Below are 18,139 nucleotides of genomic sequence, written 5' to 3'. Positions count from 1 at the left end.
TCCTATAAACAAGATCCCATCTTCTGAGTGCTGACCCCGAGCTGAAAATAAAGCCAGCTTGCAGGACTGGCATAAATTCCCCATGAGATTTCCCTGCTTAAACCAGCATTCTGTTAGCCTTCTGTGTTCAAAAAATGACAACTTTCTTTCTCTTCCTCACTTTAAAGTCCCTGCTTCTTACCCAAGCCAACACAGCTGCTTCATCTATCTTCAGTTACTATATTGCCTTTCTCCTGATTTGCTGCAGCACTGGTGGAAGTGTTACACTCACTGTTGAGTTATATATCATGAGAATTACATAAATAGATTTTACCAAGTGCATAGTCTTTCATTGTGTGCTTGACTTTAAGGGACTGTGCATTGTACATAATTCCAATAACAGACTTCTGTGATTCTTGTTTGCAGCTCTCCCTCTCCCCATGTCCTTTCTCACCTGTATATTTCCCCCTTAAGCAGCTATGGGGACATTTTGACAAGTATAATTTACTAGTAGAATTTTCTAATATTTTTTTGTTTATCTATTTGATTCACATTATGATTTTGCTTGCTCAGCAAATATACATAAACAATTATTTTACCTCAATATCTGAATATTATTATGTTAATGTGTACCTCTGATAACCTAGTGTATAAAGTCAATCTGCTCACTCCGTATTCAGAAAAATTCAAAATCAACATATTTGGCTCTGAGAAAACATTGTAAAATCAGTCCAGTTAAATATTTTAAGTCATTTTATCTTGCTTTTTAATGAAGATCACTTATTTACTTGAAAACACGAATTAATTTTATCTTGCTTAGACTTTCTAGATCCCTTGATAGAGTATAAACCAGTAAGGGTATGGATATCAGGAAAACAGTTAAAATTAGCAAATACTTCTCTCTAACAAAAAGGAGTCAAGTTATTATAACATAGACCTTTACAGCAGTACTGAAAGAAAAAAAAGACAGTGTGCAGGTGCAGGCATGTCTCACCACTGATGCAGCCATGACACCTACTCAGCTGTAGGTGGTCAGACCTTAGAGAAAGTGCTGGAAAGGAATCCAGGCAAGAAGGTCTTGAATCCAGGCAAGAAGAACAGGAAATGTACCCCATGCTAAAATCATGCAGATCTTCCCTGTCAAAACAGTACAACAATCTGGGTTCACATTTGCCCCCTCACCAAACTTCTAAATTTCTAAAACTGCCCTTTCTTTCACCATCATACTAGAAACTTTCATCCTTTCCTAGGACTTGCTAGTTGTGACATACTTGCTTCCTTCATGGAGAGCTGCTATAGTCTGCAATATGTTACAATCAATGGAAGTAATGAAGTTTATGGCAGGTATAGAAAGCAGCTGGCACATCTACAATGCTCTGCCATCATCACATCGGCCTCACGCTGACAGCCTTAACTTGTTCCTCCTCTGGCTTAGCAATCCATTAAATTATTGCTCCTATCTCAGAAAGTTGTTAATGGATCACATCCCACCTATACTAAAGATCTGATTTCAGTTTACAAATGCAAATCACAAAATCCAGGAGAAAGGGAGCTGGAACTATGCTAAAAGTCTTGTTAGTTGCAAGGATAGAGATGTGGAGATCCAAGGTATTGGAAAAATTTAGACAAATCCATAAACATCATTCAGCATTTTAAAGAAATACTGCCAAAGCATCTGCTTTGAAAAGACCTGTTCATATCAGAACAAAAGTGACACTGACAATTTAGATATAAAATTTTAAACTGCATTGACATGTTTTGGAAAGATGAAAACAATATTTTGAAATGGTCATTTTCATATTTACAGCCTCGGTCTTTGGAATTCTATTCAGGAAATGTTGCTAAATGTTTATGTTTTGTTCTGATTCAGGATGAAACTAAACTTTTGTATTCTGTTCAGTCCTTCTCCATATGGGCTACATCAAATCTATATAAACACCAGACTGCGTCTATAAGATTTTATTGAAAAAATGGAGCTCTGCAAAGAAGCAGAGAGTATTCAGTTAAAATCAAAATAACTTTCCAGATCTCATTCTAAGATGTGCTTTTGAACCAATGCTTAGCATTCCCCAACGTTATTTTGGCAGGACTAATTAGCTAAAATCAGTTATGATATAGAGAACGGTTATCTCTAGGAGTTTGCTAGAATGATTGCTACTTTAATCATTCCTTTCAACTCTCAACTCAACAGTTGATTTTAGTGATTCATAGGAAAATGTTACTGCCTTTACTCACACACGTGCTAGTGTATTCGAAGTCAGCACTATTTTGTGGTTGAGTCAGTCCAGTTGAGCTGTTGCACGTCGCTGAGCTTGGTGGCTACGTGCATGTTATCAACTCTGTTTATAACCAAGAGAACTATTTATATGTATGATAGTTTACACCTTGAAAGATTTGCTTTTGAAAAAATGCAGCTTAGCACTAGTTTGAGACCTAATTAATGCTCTGAGGGACATCCACTCAGAGCCTCAAACAGGATTTATTTTGGTGCTCAAATCCATCTATGATTAAAGTTCTATATAAGCACATGCAGTTGGGCATACCAAACAAAAGGGCTAGTGAATTAGGTTTCTACATTTAATCAGCGTGAGGTCTCTGAGAAGCTTGAGTATGAACTTGTGTGTGTGCCTGGAAAGTTTGCCTTGCTGGTGTGCTGGGTCTGCAGCTACTACATCATTCATCTGTGCTCTTCCTCTTGCAGAGGCTGAAAATGACAGTGAATTTTAGCAGTGTGACTTGTCTGTGTAAAACTGTGCCTAGAGAGAAAGACTGAGTTTTTTCTTTCACTCGTTTATTAAAGATTTTATTTCACAGATGATGGAAAGCCTCCATAGGCAGGATCAGGGCCTGAGGCACCTGCCTGACTGGTGTCTTGGATAGGTCTGCCGGGAATGGGCTGGAGAAATGGAGCCGGTGTCAGTAACCACATCCTCCCCATCACTTCACCTGCTGTAACTGAGTAAAATTTTTTGACTTGGTAAAATGTTTCTTCCAGTCTCAGCCGGCTGAGCTTGTCAGATAATGTGCTCAGCCATCAAGTGTGTAACTTCCTCAGGGAAGCCGAGATAAGAGCTGCCATGGGGAACTGAAAGTGCAACTCTGTCCTCTGACATTTTGTAAACTTAAATTATAGGGGCGTTATCTTTTGTATTTTGTTTCACTTATTAGACTGCGCGGGTGCTGCTTAATGGATGCAGTTACCGAAGTAAACAATCCCGTGGGATGCTTATTTGTTCGTATTAACGCAGGAATTCGAGATCGGATGAGATTAATGTAGACACTCGTCTTAGGGGGAAAAAAAAAAAAAAAAGAAGTGGTTCTGCCGAGGGAGCAAAGGAAGGCGTTCTCCAGCCGGCGGCGGGGACGAAGTTTCGCCGGCGGCTCCCACGGCCCTCGAGCCGCCCCGACTCTGCGCCCCGGCCCCCGCCAGGCCCGGGGCAGCGGCGCCCTGCGGAGTGCCCCGCCCGCGCGGGTGGGCGCGGGGGAGAGGCAGGGCCCGTATCCATATATCCATAGTAACGGCGGGGGCCGGGGGAGGCGCCGCGGCAGCTCCCGCCCGCCGCAGCCCGCGCGGCGCCGGCACCGCACCGAGCCGCGGTGAGCGCGCGCGCGCCCCCGTCCTGCTCCGCCCCTCCCCCCCGCGGGCAGCGCGGCCCGGAGCGCGCGCGCGCGCGTCCCCGCGGAAGGCGGGAGGGGGACCGGGGGACCAGCGGGGGCGCGCGCGCGGCGGCGGCTGGACGGGGAGGGCGGCGGGGGCTCCGGTGTGCGCGGCTCCGCGGCGCTCTCCCTGCCTGACTCACCGCGGGGCGCGGGGAAGATGCTCAGCGCGGAGGGGTAGCGGCTGCGGAGCAGACGTCGGGGCCCCCCCTCTCCCCTCTCTCCCCGCCCCCGCCGAGCTCGGCAGCTCAGCCCGCCGCCGCCGCTCTAGGTGAGACCGGGGGGCAGGGGAGGGCTGGGCGAGCACTGGGGGCCGGGCACGGGGCCACCGGGCACCGCCCCCGCCCCGCCGCGCAGCCCGGAGGCGGAGGGGCAGGAGCCAGGGACCCGGCGGGCCACCCCCGGCGAAGGGAAGAGCCGGGAGCGGACCCCGGGGGACGGGCGGGCGGGAGCCGGCGGCGCCTGCGGTTGCCGCGTTCGCAGGATTATGTCAACCCGCGCCTCGCCGGTGCCGCTGGGGCGAGTGTCGGCGGCAGCTCCCGCCCGGCGGCGCTGCGGGGCGCCGCGCTCCCGGGCGGGCGGGGGGCGGCCGCGGGGCAGCGGGGGGCGGCGGGGCTGCCGGAGTTTGAGCCGCCGGAGGGAGCCGGTGCTGGGGGCCGGTGAGTTCTCACCGGGCCGTCGTGGCCGGGGGAGCGGGGTGCCCCGGGCAGCCCTGCCCGCCCCAGTGTGCTCCCTCCGAGCCGTGCGGACCAGTGATTAATGCGGGGGGCGGTAGGCGCGCACCTCGTGTACCGCACGGGAGAGCGGCAGCGCGGCCCGCACAGCCCGCAGCTGTCTGGGGGGCTGTGTCCGTGTGCGCGCTGCACGCCTCTGTTTGCTTGGGTCTGGGAACTTGGCCGCGGTGTGCCGTGGTCCGAAACTTGCCGGGCGAGGTCTTGGCTTCACGGCACCGCTGGTTGTCCGCTCGGTTATTTCAGGAATGCTAGTTGGGCGAAGTGCTACGGTTGTTAAAAAAAAAAATAAAAAAATTAAAAGGGATGAAAAGCAGAAGCGAGTAGAGATCAGAATGATGGTTTGTGCTTCAGCATCTCAGAAGAGGTTCATGTTTGAAAAATATATCGTACAATAACGAACAGTTATTGTACCTTACGGCAAGAAGGCAGCATTGGTATTCGGAGAGAAGCAAACGATAACTGAGAATTTAATCTGGAATTCGGTTTGCTGCACACGTGCAGTAACAGTTTTCCTGAGCATTTTTAGCATGTGGACTGATGCATGTTGCCATGTGCCTCGCAAAATTCCTTTAGCTCTGCGAGCAGTGGCAGTGTCTGCCCATACCCACAAAATCAAGGTGTGCTCCGTACCATTCTTAACAGCAGCTGTATTAGTGAGGAATGCTACAGTGTGTCCATCTGTGACAGGATTACCGATGGAACGCATCTTACTGGTTCCTTAAAGAACGTTTTAACTTGTTCCGTTAATGAGACACAGAATAGTGTTATAGTAGACCCTGGCATGATGGATAGTAACTTTTCATTTGAATGCACTTTAAGAACCAATTTGTGTCCTCTTCTGTATATGCCAAAATATAAAATATAGTCACCTCCTAGAAAAAGCCTCAGTGGAAGGTTGCCATGTGACTTTTTTTTCCCCCCTGAATAAATATGCTTACAAGTTGTAAGCACTCCTGTAGAGCTGATACTTGTTTGCTGAGTACAAAACCTTGATCCTGTGGTGTGTAATTACAATAACGAATTAAACCTCCATTCTGATGGCATCTTAAATTCGGTGGTGCTCTGAAAAAAATGGAGAGTGATTTTAGCACATGAATTTTGATCTGTTGACACTTGCTCACTAAGAGATTTGTTCTTTTTGATATGTCTGTATAACTTATACAAGCTGCAGTTGTGCTGCCACTCCCATACTCTCTTCACCTTACACACCTGAGAAGTTCCATTTAAAGAATTTGTGCAAATGGTTGACAGATAAGAATTGGAAGAACTTGCTGATATATTCAAAGTAAGCTCTGCTTTCTGTACTATTGGTGAGCGCCTTTATAATTTTTTTTTCCAGAGAAAGGAGAATGTGATAGTCAGGAAGAGATAAATTTTTCCAGTAAGAAGGCAAATTAAAATGTACTATACATATTCATTTTACTTGGAAGACATTTAAGTGCAGTACCCCAAAATTAATTCAGAAAGCTGAGAGCCTGATGCTTTTTCTCTTAGCATTTTTCTTGGGTGGGGATGAGGGGAGAATGACACCTCTAATTGGAGTTAAAAAGGGAGGGTAGAGGATGTGGAAATTTGGAACAGAACTGTTGATGAAGCTGCCATCAAAGGCAGCTGCACTGAAGTAAGAACCTAAAGCAAATTGGCTCTAGGTAAAAGTTTTGCTACTGAGGAACTTAAGGAGGGAGCAGTGACCCAGGTCAGTCATGATTTGATTTACATTCCAGGAGGAAGACATTTTAGTGTTGGAGGCATCAGAATTCTGTGTTGGAAATGCTCATTTTAATTTATTTCCATCAGTTGGGAGGGTGCAGGTTTTACTTTGTTTTAACTGGCATTTTGTTAAGGATCTTTGTATTTATTTGTTACATGTTAGTAATAGGCATAATGAATAATATTCTTCACAAATAGTAAACTCCCACCTTGCTTTGGGCAGACTGAGAAACTGTCAAGCCTTGGACTTAAGCTCTCTTGGCTCTTGATCCTGAGACCTGCTCTGCATGCAGACTGCAAGTTAAAGCAGAGATGAGTGAATGGCATCGTTCTTGGTCCAAGCTTATTCGTTTGCCAAATACCAATCATGACTAGATTTTTTCCTGATGATCCTATTATCACAATGCTTTGCTTATTAAATGTTGAAAATTTGTACTAGTCATCCAAATCAACAGTCATTATGATGAACTGACTAGCTTTTACTCTGAGATGTGATTTGGTATTGTTTTTGCATTGGGAAACATGTTGGCTTATACTATTTCACATTTTCAATGTTGTCTTCACAGTTATATGATCTGTAAGCTTATTTTTGAGAAATCACAGTCAAATTCTGGAGAATAACACCTTTAGACAATTATACCATCCTGGCATTCTTTACAATCCAATGCAATTTTTTCCTTTGTGTAGGCAATAACACAGGGCTGCTTGTATTTGATCTTTTAGTCCATGTGCCAACTATGCCAGCTTGTCTACAAGACAGTAGTCATGGTTCCAAGTATCAAAGGGTTATGCTTCAGATAAACCTGGCTTTGACAAGGTAATTAAGCTAGGAAAAGTGTTTCATTGTCATAGTTTGCTTGCTGTCTCTATCCACAGTCTTTCTGTATTTTTTTTATCTTTGAGGAGAAAAGCATCAAAATATTTGAGCATGTTAAATTAAGTATTTTGGGCACTGTGGTTCAAAGAAGCAGGTCTCTACATACCTTATTGTCAAGTGTTTAGCTCTATACAGTGTCAGTCTGCTCCCATATTTGAATTGCTCTTGGAGATTGCCTCAGTTTACAGATTACATGTAAAGACAGTGGACATTTTTGGGACAGTTGCAGTGTTCATACTGCTTTTAACATGTAGTCTGGGAGAAGAAGAGATACCTGGTTGGGTTGGAGTTCTTTTCCTGCTTTTATATTTAAAAATATAAAATATTTAAAATGGAGCAGTAGAATTTTTCTAAAAGTCCTTCAGTCAACTAAGAAACATTTCTTCCTCTCTCCAAAGAGTCTTCATTTAAGAAAAACCCTGAAATTTGGGCTAGATTTACTCTTACAAGCTTGAGCATAGAGTTAAAGAAAGGATCTTGTTGACATTCTCACCCCCCAATGAATTTCTCTGAAGCGAAGTGTCTTGCAACACTTCAGATAGCGATTGTGCCTAACTTCATGTTAGCTGCAGGTGGAAATCCTTATGTCTAGCATAAGGGAGTGATGTTACTAGTGTTGAACAAACCTTAGCCAAAGGAAAATCACCAGGGAGATAGCCTTTCTTCCTGGTTGAAAGAATGGTGATTCTGTGTTGAGAAGTGCTGGCACATCTCCTGGAGACTGTCTCTGTCCTTGGATCACAGAGTCAAAGAGGTTCTTATTGTCATGGAAATGCTCAAACAGGAAGGAGAAAATCCAGGACCATCTCTAGTCTTCCTCCATTCCTTACTTATTGCCTTCAGCCTCCTACTAGTGGGGTATTTCCAACTCAGTTGACTGAGGAACATCTTCGAGAGTTTTGCAATGCCTTTCCTAAAGACAAATGATATTTGGTCCCTGCTTGGCCCATCCTGTGGGGTAGATAGTATCTTTGATATCTCTAGAGGAATAACCAGAACATACAGGCTGCAGTGTTACCAGCACTAACAGTGGTACCTAGCATTTGTCTCTTTTTCATTAGGACGCAAATTGTAATATATCCATGCCCTGAGAACTGAGTTTGGGTTAAAGTCAAATGCCTGAAACACAGCTTGATCAAAAGAGGTAATGAGCAAGGACAGTGTGTCTGAAGACCTAAAATCTCTGGCTGTTCTGTCACTTGAGGGCACTTGCTCAACGTTAGAAAGCAGTCTTCAGCGCTGGAATATACACACTCTGCGGATGGTTAAGATTGTACTTTTTTCCCCTTGGGGATATTGATATCCTGGCTTTTTTTCCAGGACTTGCACGATCCCTTGCTAAACAACCCAAAAGAAGAGCACTTTTCCTTTGGGAAAACCAACTGGAAATTCCAACTGGTCCAGAACTAAGTAATTGTAGCCATCCTGTTTTCTCTAAATTTATCACACGTGCTATATGCTTATCAGCAGTGCCTGAAATAAGTAAGTGTTTGGTGGGGTAAAAAGGTCTTGAGAAGCTTGAGATGATGGAAGTTCTTTCTCCCAGGCCTTTGTCTTTGGAGTTTACTCTTTCTAGAAACATGAAACTGGGATGTGTTAAGGAAAGATATGTCTCTTTTCTTATGTTTTCCCAGCTTTTTGGTGTAGGAAATCCAAGGTGATTTGTATGAGGTTTGTTATGTGTAATTGGTTTGTTCTTCTTCATTCTGTTCGTTTCCTGCAGTTGGCAAACATCAAGAGAGGTTTTTCTAACGTTTAGAATATTTTAAGTTCTGATGCTGCGAAAAGGGTAAATTTAATAGTAGCTGCAGTAATAGCAGATGAAGTCAGCAGGGAGTTTTGCCTCTTTGACAGCAGATTTTAGACCATTGTTTAATTTTTTAAGTTCTTTTTTTCAGAAAGTGCTTCTCTACAGTAGAGAATAAACATTTAGTTTTGCAGTACTTTTAAACATGGTGAAACATGAAGGTGATAAACATTTGTTTTGCTTGTCTGACTGTGGATGATCATCTAAACTCTTCATTTAGTTGACTGGTCCTCCCAGTTGCAGAGTAAAGTCAGATCTTCAGTGCTTCTGGGTATTTCCATGTATGCTGCCTTTGCTGGTTCTGTATACTTTGAAGTAAAGCTTTTGCAGTTCTATCAGTGCGAATATATGCCTCTTTTGCCAAGTATCATCATGGCTGGGCTTCGCGAACGAAGATTTAGGAAGGCTCTATCCACGTTTGTTACAAGCACGCTGGTGGCTTATGAGGCCAATACGAGATAGACATTTCTGATTGCAAAAGGCAGAGCAGAAAGACTCCTTAGGTGGTATATTCTGCAAGACATGATTTGCCATGTATATACTGAAGATAATTTCTTTCTCCTTCATATATCTGTTTACTGAAGAACACTTACACGCAATATCCTTGTTTCTAAGTATTGAGAATGGTGTTAAAAGCCACTGGTAAATTGGTAAGCCACAAAAATGGTTGGATGTAATTATTCCTAATATAGGAAAATGGAAAGTCAATTACAGTGTTCATCAAGATTTATATTACTCAAATGTGTGTGTATATGTATGTGTGTATGCATGTATAATAGGAATAACTTTAATTCTAGAAGTTTTACTCCTGTATTGCATGGTCATCTCACTGTTTTTAGGCTTCGTCTTACCCCCTGAAATTGATATTAAGGCTCTCATAATTTTAAATAGATTCATAAAAAGTGCTTGTAAAAATAATTAGTAACTCCTTACTGTTTATATAATCTTAGATGATGTCACTTATTTCATAAGTAAATATGCTGGACAAATGTCAGTTTGCAAATAGTTAAATCACTTAAAAATTAAGATAACTGAAAACCATCTAATTATCTCCTTCGGGATCCCATAATCAAGAGCTGTTATAGAATTGTCGTGCTTTGTTAATGCTTTTATCTTCCAGGAATGTTTTCAGAGGTAATGCTGAAATCTTGGAAAAGTGTTAGTTTGATAATAGTGCAGTCACCTGAAAAGCACATTATTTATGAGTACCAAATTGGTTTGTGAAGCACCTGCATTGTGATTATTATATGATCAAAATATATAGAACTTCAGTGTTCTGTACTAATATTTAAAAACCACCACAGAGGTAAGTGGATATTGGAGTGAATTGTCACACAGAAAAATAGTTCAGCAAAACCTAAGGGAAGTAGTGTATGATTCACTGTATTTTTACTGAAGCCATTATAAATGATGCAGATTATTACTTTTCTTTAAAATCTGAATGTGGTAGTGTTCCTGCTTTTAGCACTAGCAAGAAAAAAGAATGCAAGGATTTTCATAGGCTTTCGTAAGTATTTCTCAAATCTAATCCATGTTATGGCCAGCTTGGGTATTTTGGAAGCAAAGATTGTCTCTACAGGAGGCATATTATAAAAAGACTTCCAAACATCATCTTCATTTAAAAACTCACATAGAAGTGTTAAGTTTAACAGGTGCTCATAGGTTTAAAAACCTGTTGCACTAACCTTTTCCTAGCGATTTCTCCACTGCTTATTAATTTAATTAATTGACTGTCCATGTGATTTTTACATACCTGTGCAAAATGACAATGAGTCTTTAATATTGTCTGAATACTATGAAGTTACACTTCTGTAAGCATGGAAGTATGCTTACAGAAGCATAATTAAATATTACGACTGTCATTTTCCGCTTGGATTCTATTTATGCTAATTTTTGTTGTTTGCGAGAGTGTCTTTATGACCTGTGTGAGAGATTAACAGACCCTTTGCCTTAGTACAAGATACTGATTTTGGAGTCGTCACGTGGTGCTGTGATTTGAGTGCTTCCAAACCGCTGTATGCACTGAACCATCTCAGCACACTCCCAAACAGCTCCATACTTGTCCTTTAAATACTTTTAGTCACAATATTAGTCACAATCACAGCACAGTAACAACAACTGTTCAATGCTGTCCACATGTTCCTTTCATAAGCATCCACCAGTCAGTGCAGGATAATCTTTGGGTTTGACCCATATGAAACAGGCTCTCTAGTGCTTGACTGTGCCCATTTCCACTTCCTTTCCAAGGCTTGCTGTTACCATTTTTGTCCTTTACAGAGCTGTCTGGGACTAAGCAGTATCTCTGCAGTGATGATACGCACAAGGAGGCATAGGCCAGGGGAAGAAAGCATTATGTACCTCAAGGGTTTGCGCTCAGAGATTTTGAACAAGGTTCTTAGCTGGTAAAAATTGTCATAGCACCGTTTATTTCATTGACTGCACAGGCTGAAGAGTATGCCTCACGTTCAGGGGTAATCTTGCTGGATATTAGGAAGAAGGGTAAGTAATAGAGTATGTGCAGTTATAACTGCAGTGAAGCAGCATTTGGGCTGCTCCCCTAACGTACCTTTCTAAAGGTAGTAAGGAGCTCCCTGTTGCTGTCACAGTCACGAGAGCTCCAATTCGGTAGAAACCCCATGGACTCTTGCTAAAGACACCATCTTTTAATGTGATTTTACTTACTTCTTGAGTCATTTGCATTGACCAACTAATTGGCTAAAACTTCGAAGAAAATGAATTGTTAAAGAGCAAAGCTCGGTATGTGGTTTTCAAAGGTGCCTTTAGAGGAAGCGTTGATATAGTTGATATTCTCTGTAAATGTTCAGTTGTGCAAATAGGAAACTAATGTTAGACAGTCCTGACCTGGAAATCTTGGCTGTAGAGTGTTAAGTTTCCCTTTGAACTGTATTTCACTAAATATGCCATGTTTTACTATATATACAAGCAAGTGGCATTCCTAGCTTGAGAATTTTGTTGAAATCCTTTGGTCTTGATACTTAAGTGTAGTACTGCAGGACTATACTTCTGTAATAAAAGTAGGGATAATGTTAATTAAAAAATAAAGGCTATTTAAAACATAAGGTAGAGAGCAAGTCCTACCCCCCAAAATAGCAATTTTTCCTGTTTGAACAGTTGACTGCATTGAGATTGTATTTTTTTCTTATTATGTGTACCAAAGACTATTCTAGTCAACAGAAAGTTGGGAAGCTTCTTTCTTTTTGAACAAACCATTTCCTAAATATTTTCACAAGTAAAGAAAAGCTACTGCTTGCTTCTGCTGACTCTTGGTGTGGTGCAGCAGTGTACAAATGTGGTACCCAAGGACTTAGTAATGCCTTGTAGCAGTCAGACCACCCCACCTGAGGACAGTAGCTTGGTCAGACTGAGAATTGATTCCCCAGCTTCCCACTCTTTGGTGTCTGAGGTCGGTAATCTGTGCTGGGATCTTTGCAAGAGAAGGATCCCTTTTTATCTGCAGAGCATCGCATAAAATTTATTTTTGAAAATGTCTTTCTCATGGTACAAAAACTTAGACTTTGTGTCTTTTGGAAAAGCAGTTTAGAACAGAAGTACTGCAAAAGAAACAATCTGAGTTAGAAGCAGTGAATAAATACAAACAGCCGTTGTCTTTCCATGGTTTTTTTCCTTGACATGCACCCTATTTTGAGTTATGTAACTTAAGTAATAGGATTGTTCTTTGACCTTCATAATCTCTTTCTATCACTGGAGGTACAAATACTCACATAAAACAAAATTTCTTCTTTTCTAACCAATCTTCACTTTTAGTTATCCCTATGTGATGATGACTTTATACTTTAATGCAAAACTGTTGATTCGTGGAAGTAATCCTGTGTTCATGCATTATACAAAAGCTATATCTGGTATTGCTGCTATTGCTAGGGGCTGATGTGTCACATTTTTATAAATCTTATTTTTAGAATATCTTATTTCAGCCACCACAGCCTGTTCTGGTAAAACCTTGTTATGTTGATCCTAATGCAGTGATGACATAAGTAAGAGCGTGAGGGGGCTAGTTAAAAACTAGTAACATCCCTGAAGTATAATTTTAATTTATTAGGAATGTAGGAAATCCTTACAAGTCAGATTCTCCTAAAGAGGTCAATTTGAATGTGTAAACTAAGTAGAATTTATAATTTTTGGTTTATCTTACATTTTTCTGTCATGTCCCCCCTGTTCTTTTACTGCGAAGTTTATACTTTTATATCATGCATCTTATATGTCATTATTCACATAATGAAGTATAATAATATCAAAAAAAACCAAGCCCTAACCTTTTGCCCTCATGCCTTTGAGCTTCTGTGTAGGAAAAGGACTGGTGGAGCTGCCCTACTGGAGTATGTGTGTGTAGAATCCCCTTGACTGATAGTCTCCAAGGTGGATCTCACCATTTGGCTTCCCATTGTTCCTTCTGTTCCTGATTTCCCACCTCAGCCCAGGGCCCCACTGATGAGACAATGCTCTGGATCTTCCTATTCATGGAAGGGAGCAGGTGATTGAAGCTTAGCTCAATCTTGAGGCATCCTGGTATCCTACAGGTTGAAATTGAGGATTAGGGGATCATAGTATAACTTCAAGTCACTCTTTGTCACACATTGCTGTGGTAAGCAGAGGGTCTAATCCAGCAGTATGAAAACTGACATAACTGAGTTTGGTTTAAAGGTTTTCATGTTGCTGAATTTACACAGTTTGAATTTAGCTCAAACTGTAATGGTGTGTGTGAGTCTGTATAATCAAATTTGAAGGTATTTACATAATTACTGATATATCATATGTATTAAGAGTTCTGTCGTGCATTATTATGCTGTAAAACCTGATACCCTTTGTAGACTGTGGCACATGAAGTGTTTTTGTTTATACTTTTGACATACTACAAAAGATTGAGTGATGCATTCAGAAATTACATTGACATTATAGCACTCTCTGTCTCCTTTTCTAGATGGTAGTTCCTCAAAAAGAAGAATGTCAGTCATGGTTTTCTAAAATCTGAAAAGGGATAAAAGTTGAGGTGGTTCATCCTAAACAAAAAATTTTGATACAGTTTTTTTTTCCTATTTCTTGATGCTCTGACAAAGTGGACTTCTTCCTAACTCTGCAGTATGTTTTCCTGAAACTTGAAAGTTAGGGAAAGTACACTTGCTAAGTTGCAGAGAGGAATAGTTGAAAACAGAAGTTTTAATGTTTTCTGTTCGTATTCTGGAAAAGATAGTGATGGCAGAAGGGAATAGAAACTTCAGATCTGCAGGAGAGATTCTAGATACTGTACTGATTGGACTGTAATCAAGGTTTAAATTATTGCAGTTTCTATCTGTATTCTAGTATCTTCTTCCAAAGACAAGAATCCATTAGGCATATTGGATTGTTTAGATTTTCTTAGGGCTGCTTTGAAAGATTGAAATATTGCCTGTTAATGCAATGGGTTGTTTTACTTTTTGGGATACAAGACTTACTGAGTTACGTTTGTGAGGGTTCTGTAAAGATATTATTATATTCCAGGTGTGGGCTAGGGAACTTGTCATGTAATTCAAGGACTCTGAATGGAACTTTAGTCCATTCTCCCTAGTGTATCTAGGAGATATTTTGTTACTTGTGTATGTTTATCTTGGACATGTACATTGCAGGAACTATGCATATTAGAGCAAAGGGCATGTTAGTTTTTACAGAGTGCATCCCTTCAATGTCCTAACATCGACTTGAAAATGCAATATTACTATTGTTTAGCTGAATGTCTACGAATGTCTAAAACTGGTACATTTTGAATTATATATATGCGCCAATAGAATTGCAATGCTTGGTCAGTGAGAACGTTCTGGTAGGTGCCACGTGGTAGAAAGTTCTTGAGCCAACTGGCACAAAGTGTGAGTGGCTGAAGGCAGCTAACAACAACAAAGGGAGCTTATAAGAAGGCTGGAGAGGGACTCTTCTCAAGGGCCTGTAGTAATAGGACAAGGGAGAATGACCTTAAGATGAAGGAAGGTAAGTTTATAGGTTAGCTATTAGGAAGAAATTCTTTACTCAGAGGTGGTGAGGCACTGGTACTGGTTGCCCAGAGAGGTTGTAGACTCCTCATCGCTGGAGGTGTTCAAGACCAGGCTGAATGGGGCTCTGAGTAACCTGTTTTAGTGGAAGGTTCTCTGACCATAGCAGGGGGTTTGGAACTAGATGATGATTTTGAAGGTCCCTTCCAACCCAAACCACTCTGTGATTCTGTCATAGCAAATATGGCCCATCACTAGCCTTGTATTGCCAGAAAAGGCATTGCGAAGTCATGTCTTTTTTTTTTTCAGCAGTAAGAAGTGAGAGGCATGTGCTCAACTAAAGCAAATGTTCCTTTATGAAATCAGTCCTGTTGCTCTTATTTCAAGCCTTCTATAGGAGATTAGAAAAGGTTATACTAGTCTGCTACAAATAACCCCAGGACCAGTCCACGAGTTCTGATTTTGTTAGAGTAGTAGATTCATATACTTATGTTCGCTGTAGTGAATCATCTTTCTGAGGCCAGGGTGTTTTCTACCAACCAAACCAAGGATTTGTTCAGTGATAGAATTGACTGCTCCTCTAAAGTATAACAAATCCCACTGAAAAGCAAGAATACTTTCACCAATACTTGGTCCATGATGAAAGTGGAAATGTTTTTCTGGATAAAGTAGATAAGAGTGATGAGCGATGCTCATTTCAAACACTTTTATCCCAAACTACTGACCTCCTCTTAAGTAGTCCTGAATTTTTGTCAGCTCAGTAAGAGCCCTGGACTTTCATCTGTCTCTTTAGGATAATAGTATGTGTGTGATTATTCTACAGTTAAGAAATTTTTGAGGTATTTATTCCCTGTGTTTGCTCTGCTGCCTGAACCATACCTATCCTAGGAGTTGATTGCAGTATTTATCAAAGCTATGGAGCCCCTATTTGAGCCATCTGTAGGTAGTGGTTGTGCCATCTGTTACTAAAGACTGTGTTCCAGAGGGAGAGACAATATGCACAGACTTTGTCATGCAAAGCCTGTAGAGTATGGTCTCTGATGTTTGCTTTATTCTTCTAAGACGTATAAGTTCCAGTGTTTCACTAACTTCTAAAATCTTTATTGCAAGAGGCTTCTGAATGGCACGGTAGCTGATACTTCATCCTTGCCCATCTGTATGCATTATGCATTTTACTGAACTTCACACATTCCACTGGGAGGTGAACTATGGTCCCCAGTTGCTAAAGACTGTGAGAACATTAAAAAATGGGCAAAACCAAACGGCAGTAACTTTCCAGTGAGCATATAAAGCTCAGAGATAATGGTGACAATCACACAAACTAAGGTGCCTTTGGGTGCAAGCATATAATTTTCTGAATATTTTTTCTATGAATTATCAAGGATTACAGCAGCAGCAGATGTTCAAGGCAGCGTGATATAGATTGTGTATACTTTTGTGCTATGATTAACGGAGCCAATATCCTTGCATGCTAAGAGATAGGTGACTTCAAAAACTTTCAAGAGAACATTAACAGCATGTTTCAGGAATGCTTTCAGTACAGATGTTGCTACCAGGAACAAAATTCAAAATTTTTGTGTGGTGGTTAGCGATCATCTAATTTGTGATTAGCAGTAGTGGTATGTGATTAGCCACTAAATTTGAAGTGAAATTTGTGTTGTCTTCAGATGTATTTTGTGTTGTATCTGGGGGCAGTGGGATGACGTAAACAGTACCGAATGTGAGAACCTCCTAATGAAACTGCAAGCCTTCAGAACAGCAATTTTCTTGACTTCATGTTCTCTCTGTTGCACACGCTTGTTTGCAGTTGTTGTCGCAGGGAAGGATATGTCTTCATACTGTGCAGTCATGGGACCATGAATCCTTCTCCTGCCCCTTTCAACTCTGAGTAAAGCATGGACCAGACATATACTGGTGAGCAGAGAGTTCAGAGGCTGCTGCCAGATTTAGGTGTTGCCCAAGTGTGTAGCTCATCCACACAAGTAGGACTCCTGAGCTACCCTTGTTCGTTTTTGACCCATACAGTGTTGGCAGTCTATCAGAAAGAGACATGAAACACAAAGCAATGAAGTGGGGGGGGGGTTTAGTACTTCTTTTTATTAAAAAAAAAAAAGGCAACAAAAGGAATTAAAAATTATTTTTTTCTTATCTCCTTTCTTACCAGCTCCTCTGTTAGCAGCCTAAAAAGAGACACTGCATCAGTAAGAGGTGATACTATGCGTTGCTATGTTAAACGGGAAAGGAACTGATTTAGCATATGCAAACAAACTTTAAGCAAGCCGTATGATAGCTATTCCTCTTCTAATACAGATCAGATGTAACATTAAGAGCCTGTCATGACTTATATGTGTAATGTCTGTGTACTTATGTACGGATTAAAATATTCCAAGAAATACATAGCAAGAACATTATATTGTCAGCAAGAGGTTATGCATGTTTGATCTAGACTGAGCTTCTGAAAATACTCATGAAATGTGGATGATCAAACATTTTATTTAAATATTGAATTTGAAGGCATTTGAGTGGATTATTCTTTGTTCTTTATGGATGTTCTCTCATATGAAACGAAGGGGGTATATAAATATATATATATTTCCTTTTTTTTTTTGCAGCATAGCAGAGCCTTGCTTGGTTGCTAGGTAACAAGGTATTGCTTTATTTGCAGGAGCAGTAGCTGAGTTGATAGTACAGGCAATGATTTATCTGAAATGTATTAATATATACTGGAGCAGTAATAATGATTATTGAAATTGCTTATTTGATTGTGCTCCATGGCACAGAAAAATACATAATCAGTTCATTAGAATATTTCCTTCTGCTGTGTGTAGAAAAACTGCTTAATTACTAAGAATGTCCAGTTATTTAATAAGCATCAGAATCTGTATTGTTTATTTAGTATCTTAAAATGAGTTATTTCAACTACAAAACAAGAAGTGTTAACAAAATAAAAGGATTTATAAGGTGTAGCTACAATTGTCCATTCATACTTTTTTTTTGACCTTTCATAGACGGGCTTGCTTTTTCAACAGCAATACGTTTTTGTCCAGGGATCAAGACCAAACCTGCCAGTCTCCAGGGCAGAAGTTGGCTCCTTTCTGGTGGCAGGCTGCCATCTCACTTCTGCCTCCAAGAAGACCAGCAGGTGGTCGGCAGGCCACTCCACTGCCTCCTTTCTCACACAAGTCTGGAAATTCAGAATGGTCAGAGTTGCCTTCAAGGCAAATGCTAATACCACCTGTTTTCACTGCTAGCACACTGACTAGGTGGTTCTGGATGCTGTATCCATGACCAAAATTTCACTGCTGTTCATCTTGTTTGGTTTTGCTGTTATTTGTGAGAGGGAAGCATATACAGTCCTAGTGGATTCCCCATTGACTTG

General features: G+C 41.1%; 1 protein-coding gene across 16 annotated transcripts in view; it reads left to right on the top strand.

Moving 5' to 3' along the window:
- The window catches only part of ANKS1B (ankyrin repeat and sterile alpha motif domain containing 1B), a 417,695-nt gene that overhangs the window by 326,653 nt on the left and 72,903 nt on the right, over window positions 1-18,139 (top strand). The window contains exon 1 of one of the 16 annotated variants that reach the window (XM_017804306.1): window positions 3,723-3,907. The exons of the other annotated variants lie outside the window; for them this stretch is intronic. The gene's annotated coding sequence lies outside the window, so the exon portion shown is untranslated. Of the gene's footprint in view, window positions 1-3,722; window positions 3,908-18,139 lie in introns of those variants that run through there. 16 annotated transcript variants of the gene reach the window in all.

The sequence above is a fragment of the Lepidothrix coronata genome, unplaced genomic scaffold (genome assembly GCF_001604755.1).
Source record: "Lepidothrix coronata isolate B3197 unplaced genomic scaffold, Lepidothrix_coronata-1.0 Scaffold9, whole genome shotgun sequence".
NCBI classification, from domain to species: Eukaryota; Metazoa; Chordata; class Aves; order Passeriformes; family Pipridae; genus Lepidothrix; species Lepidothrix coronata.
Note: the sequence above shows the minus strand (reverse complement) of the source record. Positions and strands in the feature narration are given on the sequence as shown.